Here is a 12,369-nt window from a genome sequence, read left to right on the forward strand (position 1 = left end):
TCATCCTGACTTATTATGCTCTACTCCAGCTGCCTTTGACATCTTTACTGTTGCCAAACAATGAGATGGTAAATATTACTGGGGGCGTGCGGTGAGGTCATGGGTTTATCACAGCAATTGTCCCTATTTCAGAATCATTCAATCACACTTTGCTGTTCCCAGATTATAACTGATTTACTGCAAGTAAATGCTCCGTGGAACTTTTTAGAACTGGCTTAAATTTCAATGCAAATTTTTTCAAAATGTTGACAAAAAATGGCGGATTTTGGTGACTTTTTTAGCAATGCCCCTATTTGCTTTTTAGTTTGTTTTTGACCAGCTCAAACAAGAGGTAGTCCTATGATGGTCTAGTAAAGCAGTAGTTGCCTAAACACCTTGGGAACCATTAATATTTCATCTGTACCAGTTAAATGTTTTGTTAGCTAGAGCGCATACAAAGAAGTTGGCAAGCTAGTTGCCAGTGCAGGTTATGGCATGCCCAAGAGAACTGCAGTTATGATACACCAGTGACTTTCTAAACACAGAGACACATCACTTAAGGATGAAGTAAGAAGAGGATCCTACAAACACTGAGGAAAAAATAGTATTATCGTATGTGCTACTGCATACTAAAAGGCTACGTATGATATGCTGTACAGGATCTTGGCAAGTGTTACTGTTTTTTCCATAGAGAGAACTGAGCCAAATACAAGTACATGGTGCACCATCTTCTTACAGCATTTGAACATTATAGTAGTCTTGAACAATAGATGTTTCAGGATAAATTCTGCTCTTGGTTGCAGTTGGACTACTCCATCTGAGTCAATGGGGTTGCCTTGTGCCAAAAAAAGATCTGTGCAATGTTGCTGTAGCTGTGTTGGTCCTAGGATATTAGAACGACAAGGTGTGAGGTAATATCTTGTATCAGCCCAACTTCCATTGGTGAGAGAGACAAGCTTTCGAGCGACATACCCAGAACTCTTCTTCAGGTCTGGGAAACTTACTGTGAATGTCACAGCTAAATACAAGGTGGAACAGATTGTTTAGCTTTATGCTTTACAATCTGTTCCACCTTGCCAAGATCCTCACACATCTTGTCTCTCTAATATAAAAGATGTCTAGTGTTCTACCAGGGTCCTGGGTGACTGGACTAATGACTTCTGTTTCCTTTTCTCTCAGAAGCTGCTGCGTGGCAAGTCACCTGACCAGTCAGTGCATCAATTTCCCTCATTTGCTTACACAAGTCGAGCACATGACGTCCTTACATGCTCACAAAGCTCTCATTGGCACTTGCTTCCCCTGAACATTTATTATAACCTTCCCCCTCCCACCCACAGGTCGTCTACTTGCCTGAAGTGGCTTCTTTCCTTTTTTTTCTTTAGGTTTGAGATGCTGGACTAGAGAAAGGGGTCACTTGTGACTAGCTTAGCCTGTTGAATTTAGATAGTCTATCAGATTCAGCAGGTATTTGCAGACTGATATAAACACCCTTTCCCATAGAACACTGCCTGCTGCACCTCCCTTATAAAGTAAGTCTTTTTATTACAAATATGAGAATATATAGAGATCTATAGGATGAATGTTTAAAATATGGTTTTAGTTTTGTTAGTCACTGTTTGGAACTATTATTCCTACATCAGCATTAAGAAAAGCAAGTTGTTTGCTACTTACAATTATTGGTTTTTCAGTTAATTAAAGGCTTAGATTTACGCTCCAGTGTCCACAGAGCCAATTAATGCTTAATTGATATTGTGATATTCATTTCTTCATTGCCTTGTAGAGCTGCAAGGGGAGGGGTAGGCACTCTAGATCTGGGGGTGGGGAGGGGTGGGTTAAATAGTACTATGAATCCACAAAAAGATTTCTCCATCATCCCCATCTGGTTGTGGAAAGGGGATTAGAGAGGACTAAAAATGTTGGTACCTTGGATCCTGAAAACATACCTGTGCATTGTTTTGTTTGTGAGCAGGGCTGGATTAAGGTAATCTGGTGCCCTACACAAACCAGGAAATGGATTTCTAACTCCCATGGCCCTGCTCTGCTGCCCCACCCCTACACTGTGACACCCACCCCCACTCAGAGTGGCAATAGTAGGAAACCCTCTACCCTTCCAGACAGGCAGAGGCAATAAGCCTCCCGCCCCCACTATCAATGGCAGTAGGTGCCCCCTTTCCCCACCAGAGGGTCTGGGGTCATCAGCTGGGGCCTAGTACTCAGACCGTTGTTGTGGGGTATGTGCTTGGATGGGTGGGCCTGGCCCACTGCACTCTTCTCCTCACACACACAATCTTCATTTGAAATGGGGCAGTGTTAACACTGTAGTGAGGTGACGAGGGTAGTCCACACCTCTCAGAGCTATTGTTTCCGACTGCCTGCAGACACTACTGCATTGGTTACACGAGTCACCTTTTCAAGCTTCTCTTTCCCAATAACGAGCACTAGAAATGTACTTTTTTTTTTAAATGAGGTTCTGATGTAATCACATGACTCCAGAAGTGGGGCCCAAGGCATGGATCCCTAGTGCTTATGTGTTAATCTGGCCCTGTATGAGAGTAATCACTGCTTTGAGAGAGAGAAATAATGTTATACTGAAACCAGTACTGGCTGGACATAACAAACTGAAACTCTCTGCATCAGTTACTATATTTTCTTGGCATAGTGAAAGACAGGGAATAGAGGAAACTTACAATGTAAAGACAATTTGTGTTCTTATTCAACAGTCTCTACAGTATGGCTATTACTGATATAAGATTTCATATCTGCTGAACAGTAACCACCAGCTGCGTTAAAACTCATCATTGTCACCTCTGGTATAACTACAATTCAGATGCTATTTTCACCCTGTATGAATCAATACCAGGTCAATATAGGGTGTGTTTTAAACAGGTCTTGGGGACATTGTTCAGAGCTCTCTAAGTGAATTCAGTGGATTCTGAACCACCTGGCCTGGGGAAATGGGGCTAAAGAAAAGATACAAATGTAAAAATCCAAATGTTAGACCAAGATGTCCAAACCTATATCAAAGAATTAAGCACTGTCCTTAAAACATACATGCCTAGTGCATGCTAACCTCAGTTTATCCATCACTCTGACGTTTGTCTTTTAAGATAAAAACAACAAGGAGTCTGATAGCACCTTGAAGACTAACAGATTTATTTGGGCATAAGCTTTCATGGGTAAGAGGTTTTTTACCCACGAAAGCTTATGCCCAAATAAATGTGTTAATCTTTAAGGTGCCACCGGACTCCTTGTTGTTTTTGTGGATACAGACTAACACGGCTACCCCCTGATACTTGTCTTTTAAGATGTGATGCCACACTCCAAATTTCAGTCCATTTTTCAAAATTGCTCTTAGCGTGGCTCAGCATCTGCGTAACAAGTGTGTGATATTGCTCCCAATCAAAGATAAAATCATTACATATTTTTAATCAAGAAAAGTAAATGAATGTATCACTCTATCATGTTTGTGGAATTACAGGCAGGGATAATATCTGGCTCTTTGTTCTATACTTACCAAATGTGTTTCCTGCGGCGATCCAGGCAGCATTTATCAAAATACCATGAATGGTTAATGTGCAGATGAAATGTCAATAAAAATCAAAAGGGAGAGTGAAGACAATGATTCTTTTCAATATGTAAAGGCTCGTGCTGCTATATGGAAAACTACTGCAGCCAACAGTCCCAAACTCTGACTATTGCTATCAGCCTACATCCAAAATGGGGGCTTTCCATGAAAGGGGAAGCTTTGCTTATATCATGTTCTTGTTCAAGAGCTTAGTTCTGCCTATGCCCAGTGTTTAGTGCAGAAAGTTTGGAGAAATTACTCGTCAATTAAAAATTCTATAAAAATAAGCTGACATTATCATAATCCTCCTTACTAGGAAATGTGGACGGTTAAGAGCTTTATCATCCTGGCCTCTGACAAAATCCTGCAAGACTAGTGGCTGTGGTATTAATTGATTGGTGTCATTTAAAGGTAATCTAACAACACTGAATAATTTATTTTCCAATGACACAGGCTGAAAATAAATGGTTGCTCTGAAAAGTGCACAGCTTTGTACTACACAGGGCTTCAGGTAAAGATTAAGGTTCAAAGATCTTTTCAGAACCCTCTATTATTTGCTTTAGTATACAAGGCTTTCATTACGATAGAGGTGCATAGAATTCAATATTTTCTTTCAAGTCAGATTGTCTGTAATGAATTTTAAAAGTCTAGAACATGAATACCTGAGAACAGGAAATGTACAATGTATAGCATGGGCTGTCAGAATTCTGCTTCCCCAATGTGTTAACCCAGCCTCTGGAGAAGAGAGCAGGATTTGTTTCTTAGCACAGAAAAGGTTTAAGGACTCAAACACAGTCTCCTGTCACAGCAAGCCACAGAGATTATTCTGTTTCAGGTTGCAGGGCCATGTGACCCTGTTTCAACCAATAGCTATAATAGTTGCCATTATCAACTATTGACCATGTAGGACAAAAGTGCAAGGAGTTTCGTTTGCTCACTAATGACAAAACTAGTTATAGAGAAAATGGACCATACAAAGCAGGCTTAATGCAATTGGACACAATAGACAGCAAATGTCTGCACATTTTTTTTACATACCTCAGATTTCATTTGAAGACATAAGGACAAAGATCAAGCAATTTTAATTAGAATATCAAAGAACTATTTTGCATTTGAACCAGCTCCGTTTTTTTTCTGCACTGCTGTAGCATGATGGTGATACTCTGCCATAAATATTTCAAGCACAAAAACTGGTCTTGGGCTGAGACCTTGGGGTCTGTTCTCCCAAACGCTGTGTGCATGTTACAAATGTGCAGGATGTTGGAGCAAACCCCCTGGTCCGTCACTAAGCCTGGAATTGATTTTCAAATGTGAGTTATAAACACCTGAAAAATAGAATTGATGGTGGAATTGCTGACAGATTCTTAACTATATTGGTGCTAGGGGTCATCATCACTACAATGCAGACAGTTGTTCATACTCAAATGAAGCTGCTTATGCCACAGAAAAGAAGAGGAGAATTTGAGATTTCTGGAGATAACTTAAGGATCAATACTTGCTTTTCCAGCTATCATCTAATTGATAGATTTTGTTTTGGACTGTTCTATAACTAAATAGCTCAGTTAGAACTTAAATATAATATTTTAAATGCATTACTTTCAATGGAAAAAATCATACTAATAGAACATCGATTTTGAGATTTTAATCCCACAAAAGTTAGGGACATTAAGATTTAAGATTCCCATAGTAAATGTATTGCTAGCCCACTGTGCATATGTATTATAAGTGCTTTCTTTACACAGTAACATAACACCAAACAATGTGACCTGCTGTATGACAAATATTTATTTTATCGACAAGGGTTAAGTATGTGGAGGTTTGAAAGTTCTACTACGCCAATTGAAATAAATAAGACTGGGCAGGAATTATGACATCAGACATTCCCAGAATGACTGGACACAGCAGTACATTTGTACACACCATTGGTCACTGGAAAGATAGTATGATTTGTCAAACTTGATCAGGTCAATCAAGACTAGTATCCCCCTATTAGCAATAGCCAATACATGTTGCTTCAGAGGTGAGTGGGGAGGAGTGAGCACCAAATATTGTCATATATATTTTATTTTTACTATTACCAAAAGTGTGCTACAATTAATAGACCCTTTAATAGATATTAGATATGATACTATGTTAGATAGCTATAGATATAATCAGGGCTGGATTAACGCAGGAGCTTTAGGGGCTGCAGCCCAGGGCCCTGGGCTCAGGGAGGCCCTGGTGCAGCAGGGCTCAGGCAGGCTGACTGCCTGCATGCTGTGGCCCCACGCTGCTCCTGGAAGTGGCTGGCTGATGGCACGTCTCTGGGGTCCCTGGCAGCGGGGGGGAAGACACGCTGTCCCTCTCCCCTCAGGGGCACACAGCGACGTGCCAGCAGCCTGCCTGAACCCTGCTGCACTGCTAGCTGGGAGCTGCCTGTTGCCTCCCAGCCAGAGTCTGCGCCTCGCACCCCCTCCTGCACCCCAACCTCTGTCCCAGGTCAGAATCCCTTCCTGCACCAAACTCCCTCTCAGAGCCTGCACCCTTCCTCTCTTGCACCCCAACACTCTGCCACCACCTGGAGCCCGCTCCTGCACCCAAACTCCCTCCCAGACCCTGCACTCCTCACCCTCTCTTGCACCCCAACACTCTGCCACCGCCTGGAGCCCCCTCCTGCACCCAAACTCCCTCCCAGACCCTGCACTCCTCACCCTCTCTTGCACCCCAACACTTTGCCCCCGCCTGGAGCCCCCTCCTGCACCCAAACTCCTTCCTAGAAAGAAACTAATATAACAGCTTTTACGGGAAGAAGTAGACTATTTTGAATAAACTTAACTTTATTCTACATGTTTTAATACTGAAATGTAACCACAGAACAGCTTTGTGTTAATTAAAAGGCAAGATTAGTATAGCATTAATAGCCTGGATGCCATAATTGTGATATTTTTTGTTTTAAATTAGGAAAAAGACTGGAATACAGGGGCCCACAGGAGAATTAATTCGGCCCTGGATATATTAGATATAGATTAATGGATATGATCCCTGCCCCAAGAAGCTTCCAGTCCAATTTGAGGCACAGTGTGATCACTAAGGTTAACAAACAACATGAAGGGGTTGGGGTGAAGGAGGACAGGTGCAGGAAGCATGGGACTACTCAGTTTAGGCATGTGCATATCTTAATGGGCACTTATCCAACAGTATGTACAAGGTTTGGAATAGAAGTGTGAAGCGGGATTCCTTCAAGGCCTTTTCAGGCAATCAGTTGATGCCTTGAAGCATGAAAATCTGTTATCCTTATTTTAACTTCTTCAAATCAAATATTAAATAGATTGCATGGAAGTGACTGGCTTGTGCAGAATAGAGCCTAAATTCAAGGTGTAAATTGTATTTTACTATGCATCTCCATCTCTTGGTAAGTACAGCAGGGAGTCTGTTACTTAAGAAAAAAACATAACATATTCTTACTACACAGCTACACTTCTTATTAGATTAGATCTCTGTTCTTCTACTGTTTTCTTGGAGAAGCAAAGGGCTGAAGATTCAAGAAAAAAGCTGCATTTTAATACAGTTTAATTGGTTTTTCTCGTAGGAGTCCTCGTCATTAAAACTAATTAAATTATACTGATCTGTATATGCAAGAACCATTCTTTTTCTCACCCTCAGAAAAAAAATTGGAAATGATTCACAATACACAGACCTTTCTGAAATGATTAGGACACATCAGAATCTCCTGACACCTTTCTTTTTGAAGAATGGATTTGCTCAGTTGTTGTTTAACCTTCCTGAGTAAGTGAAATCCCTCACCAGCTTTAGGAATATGCCTGATATGTTTATTTCAGCTCTTGCTTTGGAATTGATAGTAAGATCTGCATGGACAATTTACAATTCAAATCTCATTGATAATTCTCTAGAGAGGAAGAAAAGGAGAAACGAAGAAACCAATAGTACACCATTTAAAATTATATGATAGGCTTAATAATGGGTCGTTATGTAGTCTTTTCACGTTATCTTTTCTAATGGCCACTCTTTTCACATTAAGTTATTCTGCCTTGTGAGGGGTTTGGGTGTTTTTGTAGTTGTTCAACAGTATCTCAGTCTTAATTATGCAAAGGACAATCCCACTATTTTTCCATCCTGACCTCTCATTATTTACCCATTCTCTATAGGTCAGGGGTGGGCAAACTACGGCCCGCAAACCATTTTAAGCCAGCCCGCGAGCTCCCACTGGGGAGCGGGGTCTGGGACTTACCCCACTCCAGCACTCCAGCCGGGGCGCAGGGTCAGAGGCTGCACCACGTGACTCCCGGAAGCCATGGCACGGCCCAGCTCTGGCGCTCTAGCTGGGGCGCAGGGTTGGGGGCTGCTCCTAGGCACTCCAATGGCCCCCTCCAGTGCTCCAATGGGAGCTGCAGGGGTGGTGCCTGCGGATGGGGCAGCATGCAGAGCTGCCTGGCTGCTCCCCACGTAGGAGTCAGAGAAGGAACACGCTTCTGGGAGCCACTTGAGGTAAGCACCACTCGGAGCCTGCACCCCGAGCCTCGCCCTGTACCTCAATCCCCTGCCCTAGCCCTGATCCCCTTCCTCCCCTCCAAACCCCTTGGTCCCAGCCCAGAGCACCCTCCTACACCCCAAACTCCTCATCCCCAGCCCCACTCTAGAGCCCACACCCCCAATCAGAGCCCTCACCCCCTCCCACACCCCAATCCCAATTTTGTGAACATTCATGGCCCGCCATACAATTTCTATTCCCAGATGTGGCCCTCAGGCCAAAAAGTTTGCCCACCCCTCCTATAGATGATTTAAGGCCAGATTTTCAAAGGTATTTAGGCACCTGAAGATGCATAGGTGCTTTTGTAAATCCCACTAGGTGCCTAGCTGCATCTTTCAGTGCCTAAATTCCATTGGAAATCTGGCCCTAAGCAGCCCTTACACAAGCAAAGATCTCAGAGGTCAATGGAAGTTTGGCTGTTTAAGGACTGCAGAATCAGGTTCCTCTAGAGACTGACTCCAGTCAGTGCACTTCAACCAATGTCTTTAAAATAGGCTTCTAACACCAAGGAGCATTGTCTAAATGCCTTAATACTGTTGTTCAGAAAACAAATGGTAAGAATTAGCCCAGTTGACAGCTGAAAGCTTCTGCAGGCCTGTGTAGCCTTCCAGACCTCCCACCTTTTTGTTTTTCTGCAGATATGACAAATTCAGAAGTAGGACTTTTTCTTCCGCTGGCTGAGGTGGTAAGCTATTATCAATGGACAGCCTGCTGTAGTGAAGTGATACAGTTCAGTTTTGCCTTATATCACTAAATAGTTGTATTTCAGTCTCTGTTAGCCTTTTCCTTCTTGTACTATTTCTCTTTCTCTCTTTTTCTTTTTCCTTGGCCAGTAGATAACTGCGAGAATTTTAAGAACTATGAACAGGGCAACTGCCTCTTCTAGTTTCCAACTCTGAACTGCATGGCAATAGAAACTACAAGCATACATATAAATAAATTCCTTTCCCTATCTCCCAGCCTCATCCATTCTTTCTCCTAACCCCAAGCATTTTTATAAAAATATCCATGACCTGATTTAAAAGTACTACACTTACTGTATTTGAAGTAGCAACAGAAGTTCAGAAATAAGATAGCTTGACATACTTTTCATCCACAAATAATGTGCATTTGAGACTTTGCTCAATGAAATGAATAAGTGTTTTTCTATTTAAGTGCATAGTGTGAGTTAAGTAGTGTAACTCAGAAAGAATTGTTTGAGAGGCTAGGATTAATTGCTGTGATCCACAGCAAGAGAAATAAGAAGTGTAATATGAATAATAAAGGGCTTAGAAAAGAAATTTATGAACCAAATTAATTCCATGAGTAACTGACAGTAACAACAAATCCATCTGAGACAATGTCCTTAATACTGTGGAATTCTTGAGAAAAATTAGAATGAACTATCAAAGGAGGCATCAAATTTTAAAAAAAAGACCAGAACTAGAACTCTTCAAAACACAGTGAACATTTTTCATGAAAAAAATTATCAAAATTTCCAAAAAAAAAATGCTGAAAATCTCTAACAGGAAACTCCATGACTGAGGTGGGAATACTAGAGGAGGTACCATTGCTAATTTAACCAAACTGCGACAGGTACCATTATTGATTGGGCTAATGATGGACTACTACTTACATTTTAAGCTATCTAGAGTCATATTGCACAAGGGGATCCATTTCAATAGATTAAGTCAATCATACCAAGGAAGACTTTAATTAACTGCTCATCTTCCATGAGCCAGTTTAGGATTCAAGGCATCTTATTATGATGTAAGGTATATTAAAGTTCTTGGTTGTTACTTTTGTTTGAGGAGGAGACCGTATAAGTAACAAAGCTGCATCTCTCTGTCAAACTCCAGAATGTGCAGTAGTACCTGTCTATACGTATGCTGGCGGTCCAGATACAAGAGCTATTAGTTGAGGATCAGACTGCAAGAGAGAGAAAATATAATATAACACACTGGAAAGTAAACCTGTGAAAGAGAAAGAATAACAGTTCCCATCAGAATGGGTCCCTGTTACACTGTTCTTAATGTGGCCCTGTACGACCTAGGTCAAACTCTGAGTAAGGTGGACTTCACGACATACTGTTGCTCCTTTTTCACTTGACCAGTTAGCTCTCTCCCATTGACTTAGCATGTCTTCACCAGACTCACTAAATTAACAACACTGCATCAATCACAGATGTTTCTATGGTGTTTCTCACCTCCTTCCTCTCTGTCGCACATATACCATGCCAATACAATCAATCCCCTGCCTCTGAATTTATCAGATCACAGAGGAACTCCCTTGAGCCACACAGCTAACTCCTATGGCAGTCTTGTATGAGGCTTTGTTTTGGGCAGAGGCTCCTATTGTTTCAGCTATCTATTCCATATAGGAGCTCAGTTGCATGTTGCATGTTTATTCTGGATGAAAGGTTGCTGTTACACCCATCAACTTCAACTAGGGTGACCAGACAGCAAGTGTGAAAAATCGGGACAGGGCTGGGGGGTAATAGGAGCCTATATGAGAAAAAGACCCAAAAATCGGGACTGTTCCTATAAAATCAGGACATCTGATCACACTAACTTCAACAGGACCTAACAAACACCCCGCCCCATGACAATACTATCCAAGAGCAGAGTAGTAGAATGAGTGAGTGTTTCTCAGGGACTGTCTTCTTTGTGTCTAGTATACTACCAAGCACCTCAGCACTTAACAAATAATAATATTTCAAGTTTGTGTGTGTAAAGGTGAACTTGTGCATACATGAAGAAAGAGAAATTTAGGTTGCAACTGGCCTACTTGACTGGAACACCCTGATTTTATCAGTGTAGTCTAACCCTCCATTTTAATTTCCATTTGTGAATCTAGTTTTGGTCTTGCCCCCTTCTGAAGGCCCCAGAGCAGTTGTAAAGTGCCTTTAGTTTTTAATCTAAAATTTTTCTGTGAGTGACTAGATCAGTTGGGCCAATAAATAGGGCTGACACATTTTAATTAAAATAGTTGCATGGATCGGTTATATCCTTGTTGGTGGATCGATGGTTTGGCAGAGATTCACAGCTTTCCTTATTAAAAATGTCTGAAACTGTTAATCAGCACAGCTTTTATTCAGAAGGTGAGACTATGCAGACTCTTATCTTCTCAGTGAAGCGCTGCCACTTGTTTGTGTTTAATCTATGGATGGCTAACCTAGATGACACTATTGTGGCCATCTAATAAGCAGTGTGGGCAATATGATTACAGTCTGTGACAATGGCAGAAAAGCTGTTCTCCTAACAGAGTCCACTGTAGATTCATGGTGGCTTTAGTGAAGACTTTGGGACATGTTTCCCCAGTCATCACTTCCTTCTTCCCATCTATCCCCACCCACAATTCCATCTCTCTGTCATTTCCTTCTTCAAAAAGGGGCCCCAGTTTCTTCAGCTGTTGACTTTGGTTCCCAAATGTGCCTCACAGTCCTTTTGAATGGCTACAGTGATACTTCAAAGGTGGTGCTAAGTCACAGCCATGGGCTGTTGGGTATACTGAAACCTAAAGGCATCCATTGAACTAGACCTAAGAAAAAACAGGGATGCTCTTTTGGTAGGAGAGGACTAGGGATGTGCTTTGAAGAACTGTTGAAGCTGCTGTTTTCACCTTTCACTGAAGGCATACAGCCTCCATTTTTCCAAGTAATGCAAAGGGTCAGGGTCCTGTTTGACTCCCCCTGAGCTTCGATGAACAGGTAGCTCCACTATCTAAAAATGCTGCTTTCACCTCCAGCTCACTGGGAACTTAATTCCTTCCTCCCGGATGAGGGATTGGCCACAGTGCTCCAGGCTGGATTGTGTAATTCACTGTATCTGAGACTGAGTCTGAAGATGATGCACAGACCTCCAGATGGTACAGAATGCAGCTGCCCACCTCCTCAGTGGTTTAGCCCACTGTGAAAAAATCAAGCCCATGCTCAAGCCTTTCCACTGCTCCCAGGTAGCTTCTGATGCCTGTTTAAAGCTTTGATCCTAATCTTCAAAGAGGTTAATGAATCTACCTCCAGCTGCTTGACGACAACTTCACTCAATGAACCACTGAAGCAGCTCTGGTTGTTTGGCATAGCGCAAATCACAAAGCATGTGAGAATAGGGGACAAGGCATTCTCAGTCAAGGGGATCTGGCTGTGGAACAATCTTCCAGAGGTGATTAGGCGTATCCAGAATCTGACAGACATTAGGAAATGCTGCAAAACCTGGCTTTTCAAAAGGCTATAAGAATAACACTCCCAACACTGGCACCATTTCTACCCCAAAAACCACTAACCAACCAAAACAATTAATACCCTGAAACAATTGCACCA

The 12,369-nt window shown here is 42.0% G+C and overlaps 1 long non-coding RNA gene across 1 annotated transcript in view; it reads left to right on the plus strand.

The window, feature by feature from the left end:
• Positions 1–5,435: 5,435 nt before the first annotated feature.
• LOC123362002 overlaps positions 5,436–12,369 on the plus strand; it is a 56,584-nt gene continuing 49,650 nt past the window's right edge. Inside the window, exon 1 of the long non-coding RNA XR_006576311.1 lies at positions 5,436–5,564. This is a non-coding gene — a long non-coding RNA (uncharacterized LOC123362002). The remainder of the gene's footprint in view (positions 5,565–12,369) is intronic.

The sequence above is a fragment of the Mauremys mutica genome, chromosome 1, assembly GCF_020497125.1.
Source record: "Mauremys mutica isolate MM-2020 ecotype Southern chromosome 1, ASM2049712v1, whole genome shotgun sequence".
NCBI classification, from domain to species: domain Eukaryota; kingdom Metazoa; phylum Chordata; order Testudines; family Geoemydidae; genus Mauremys; species Mauremys mutica.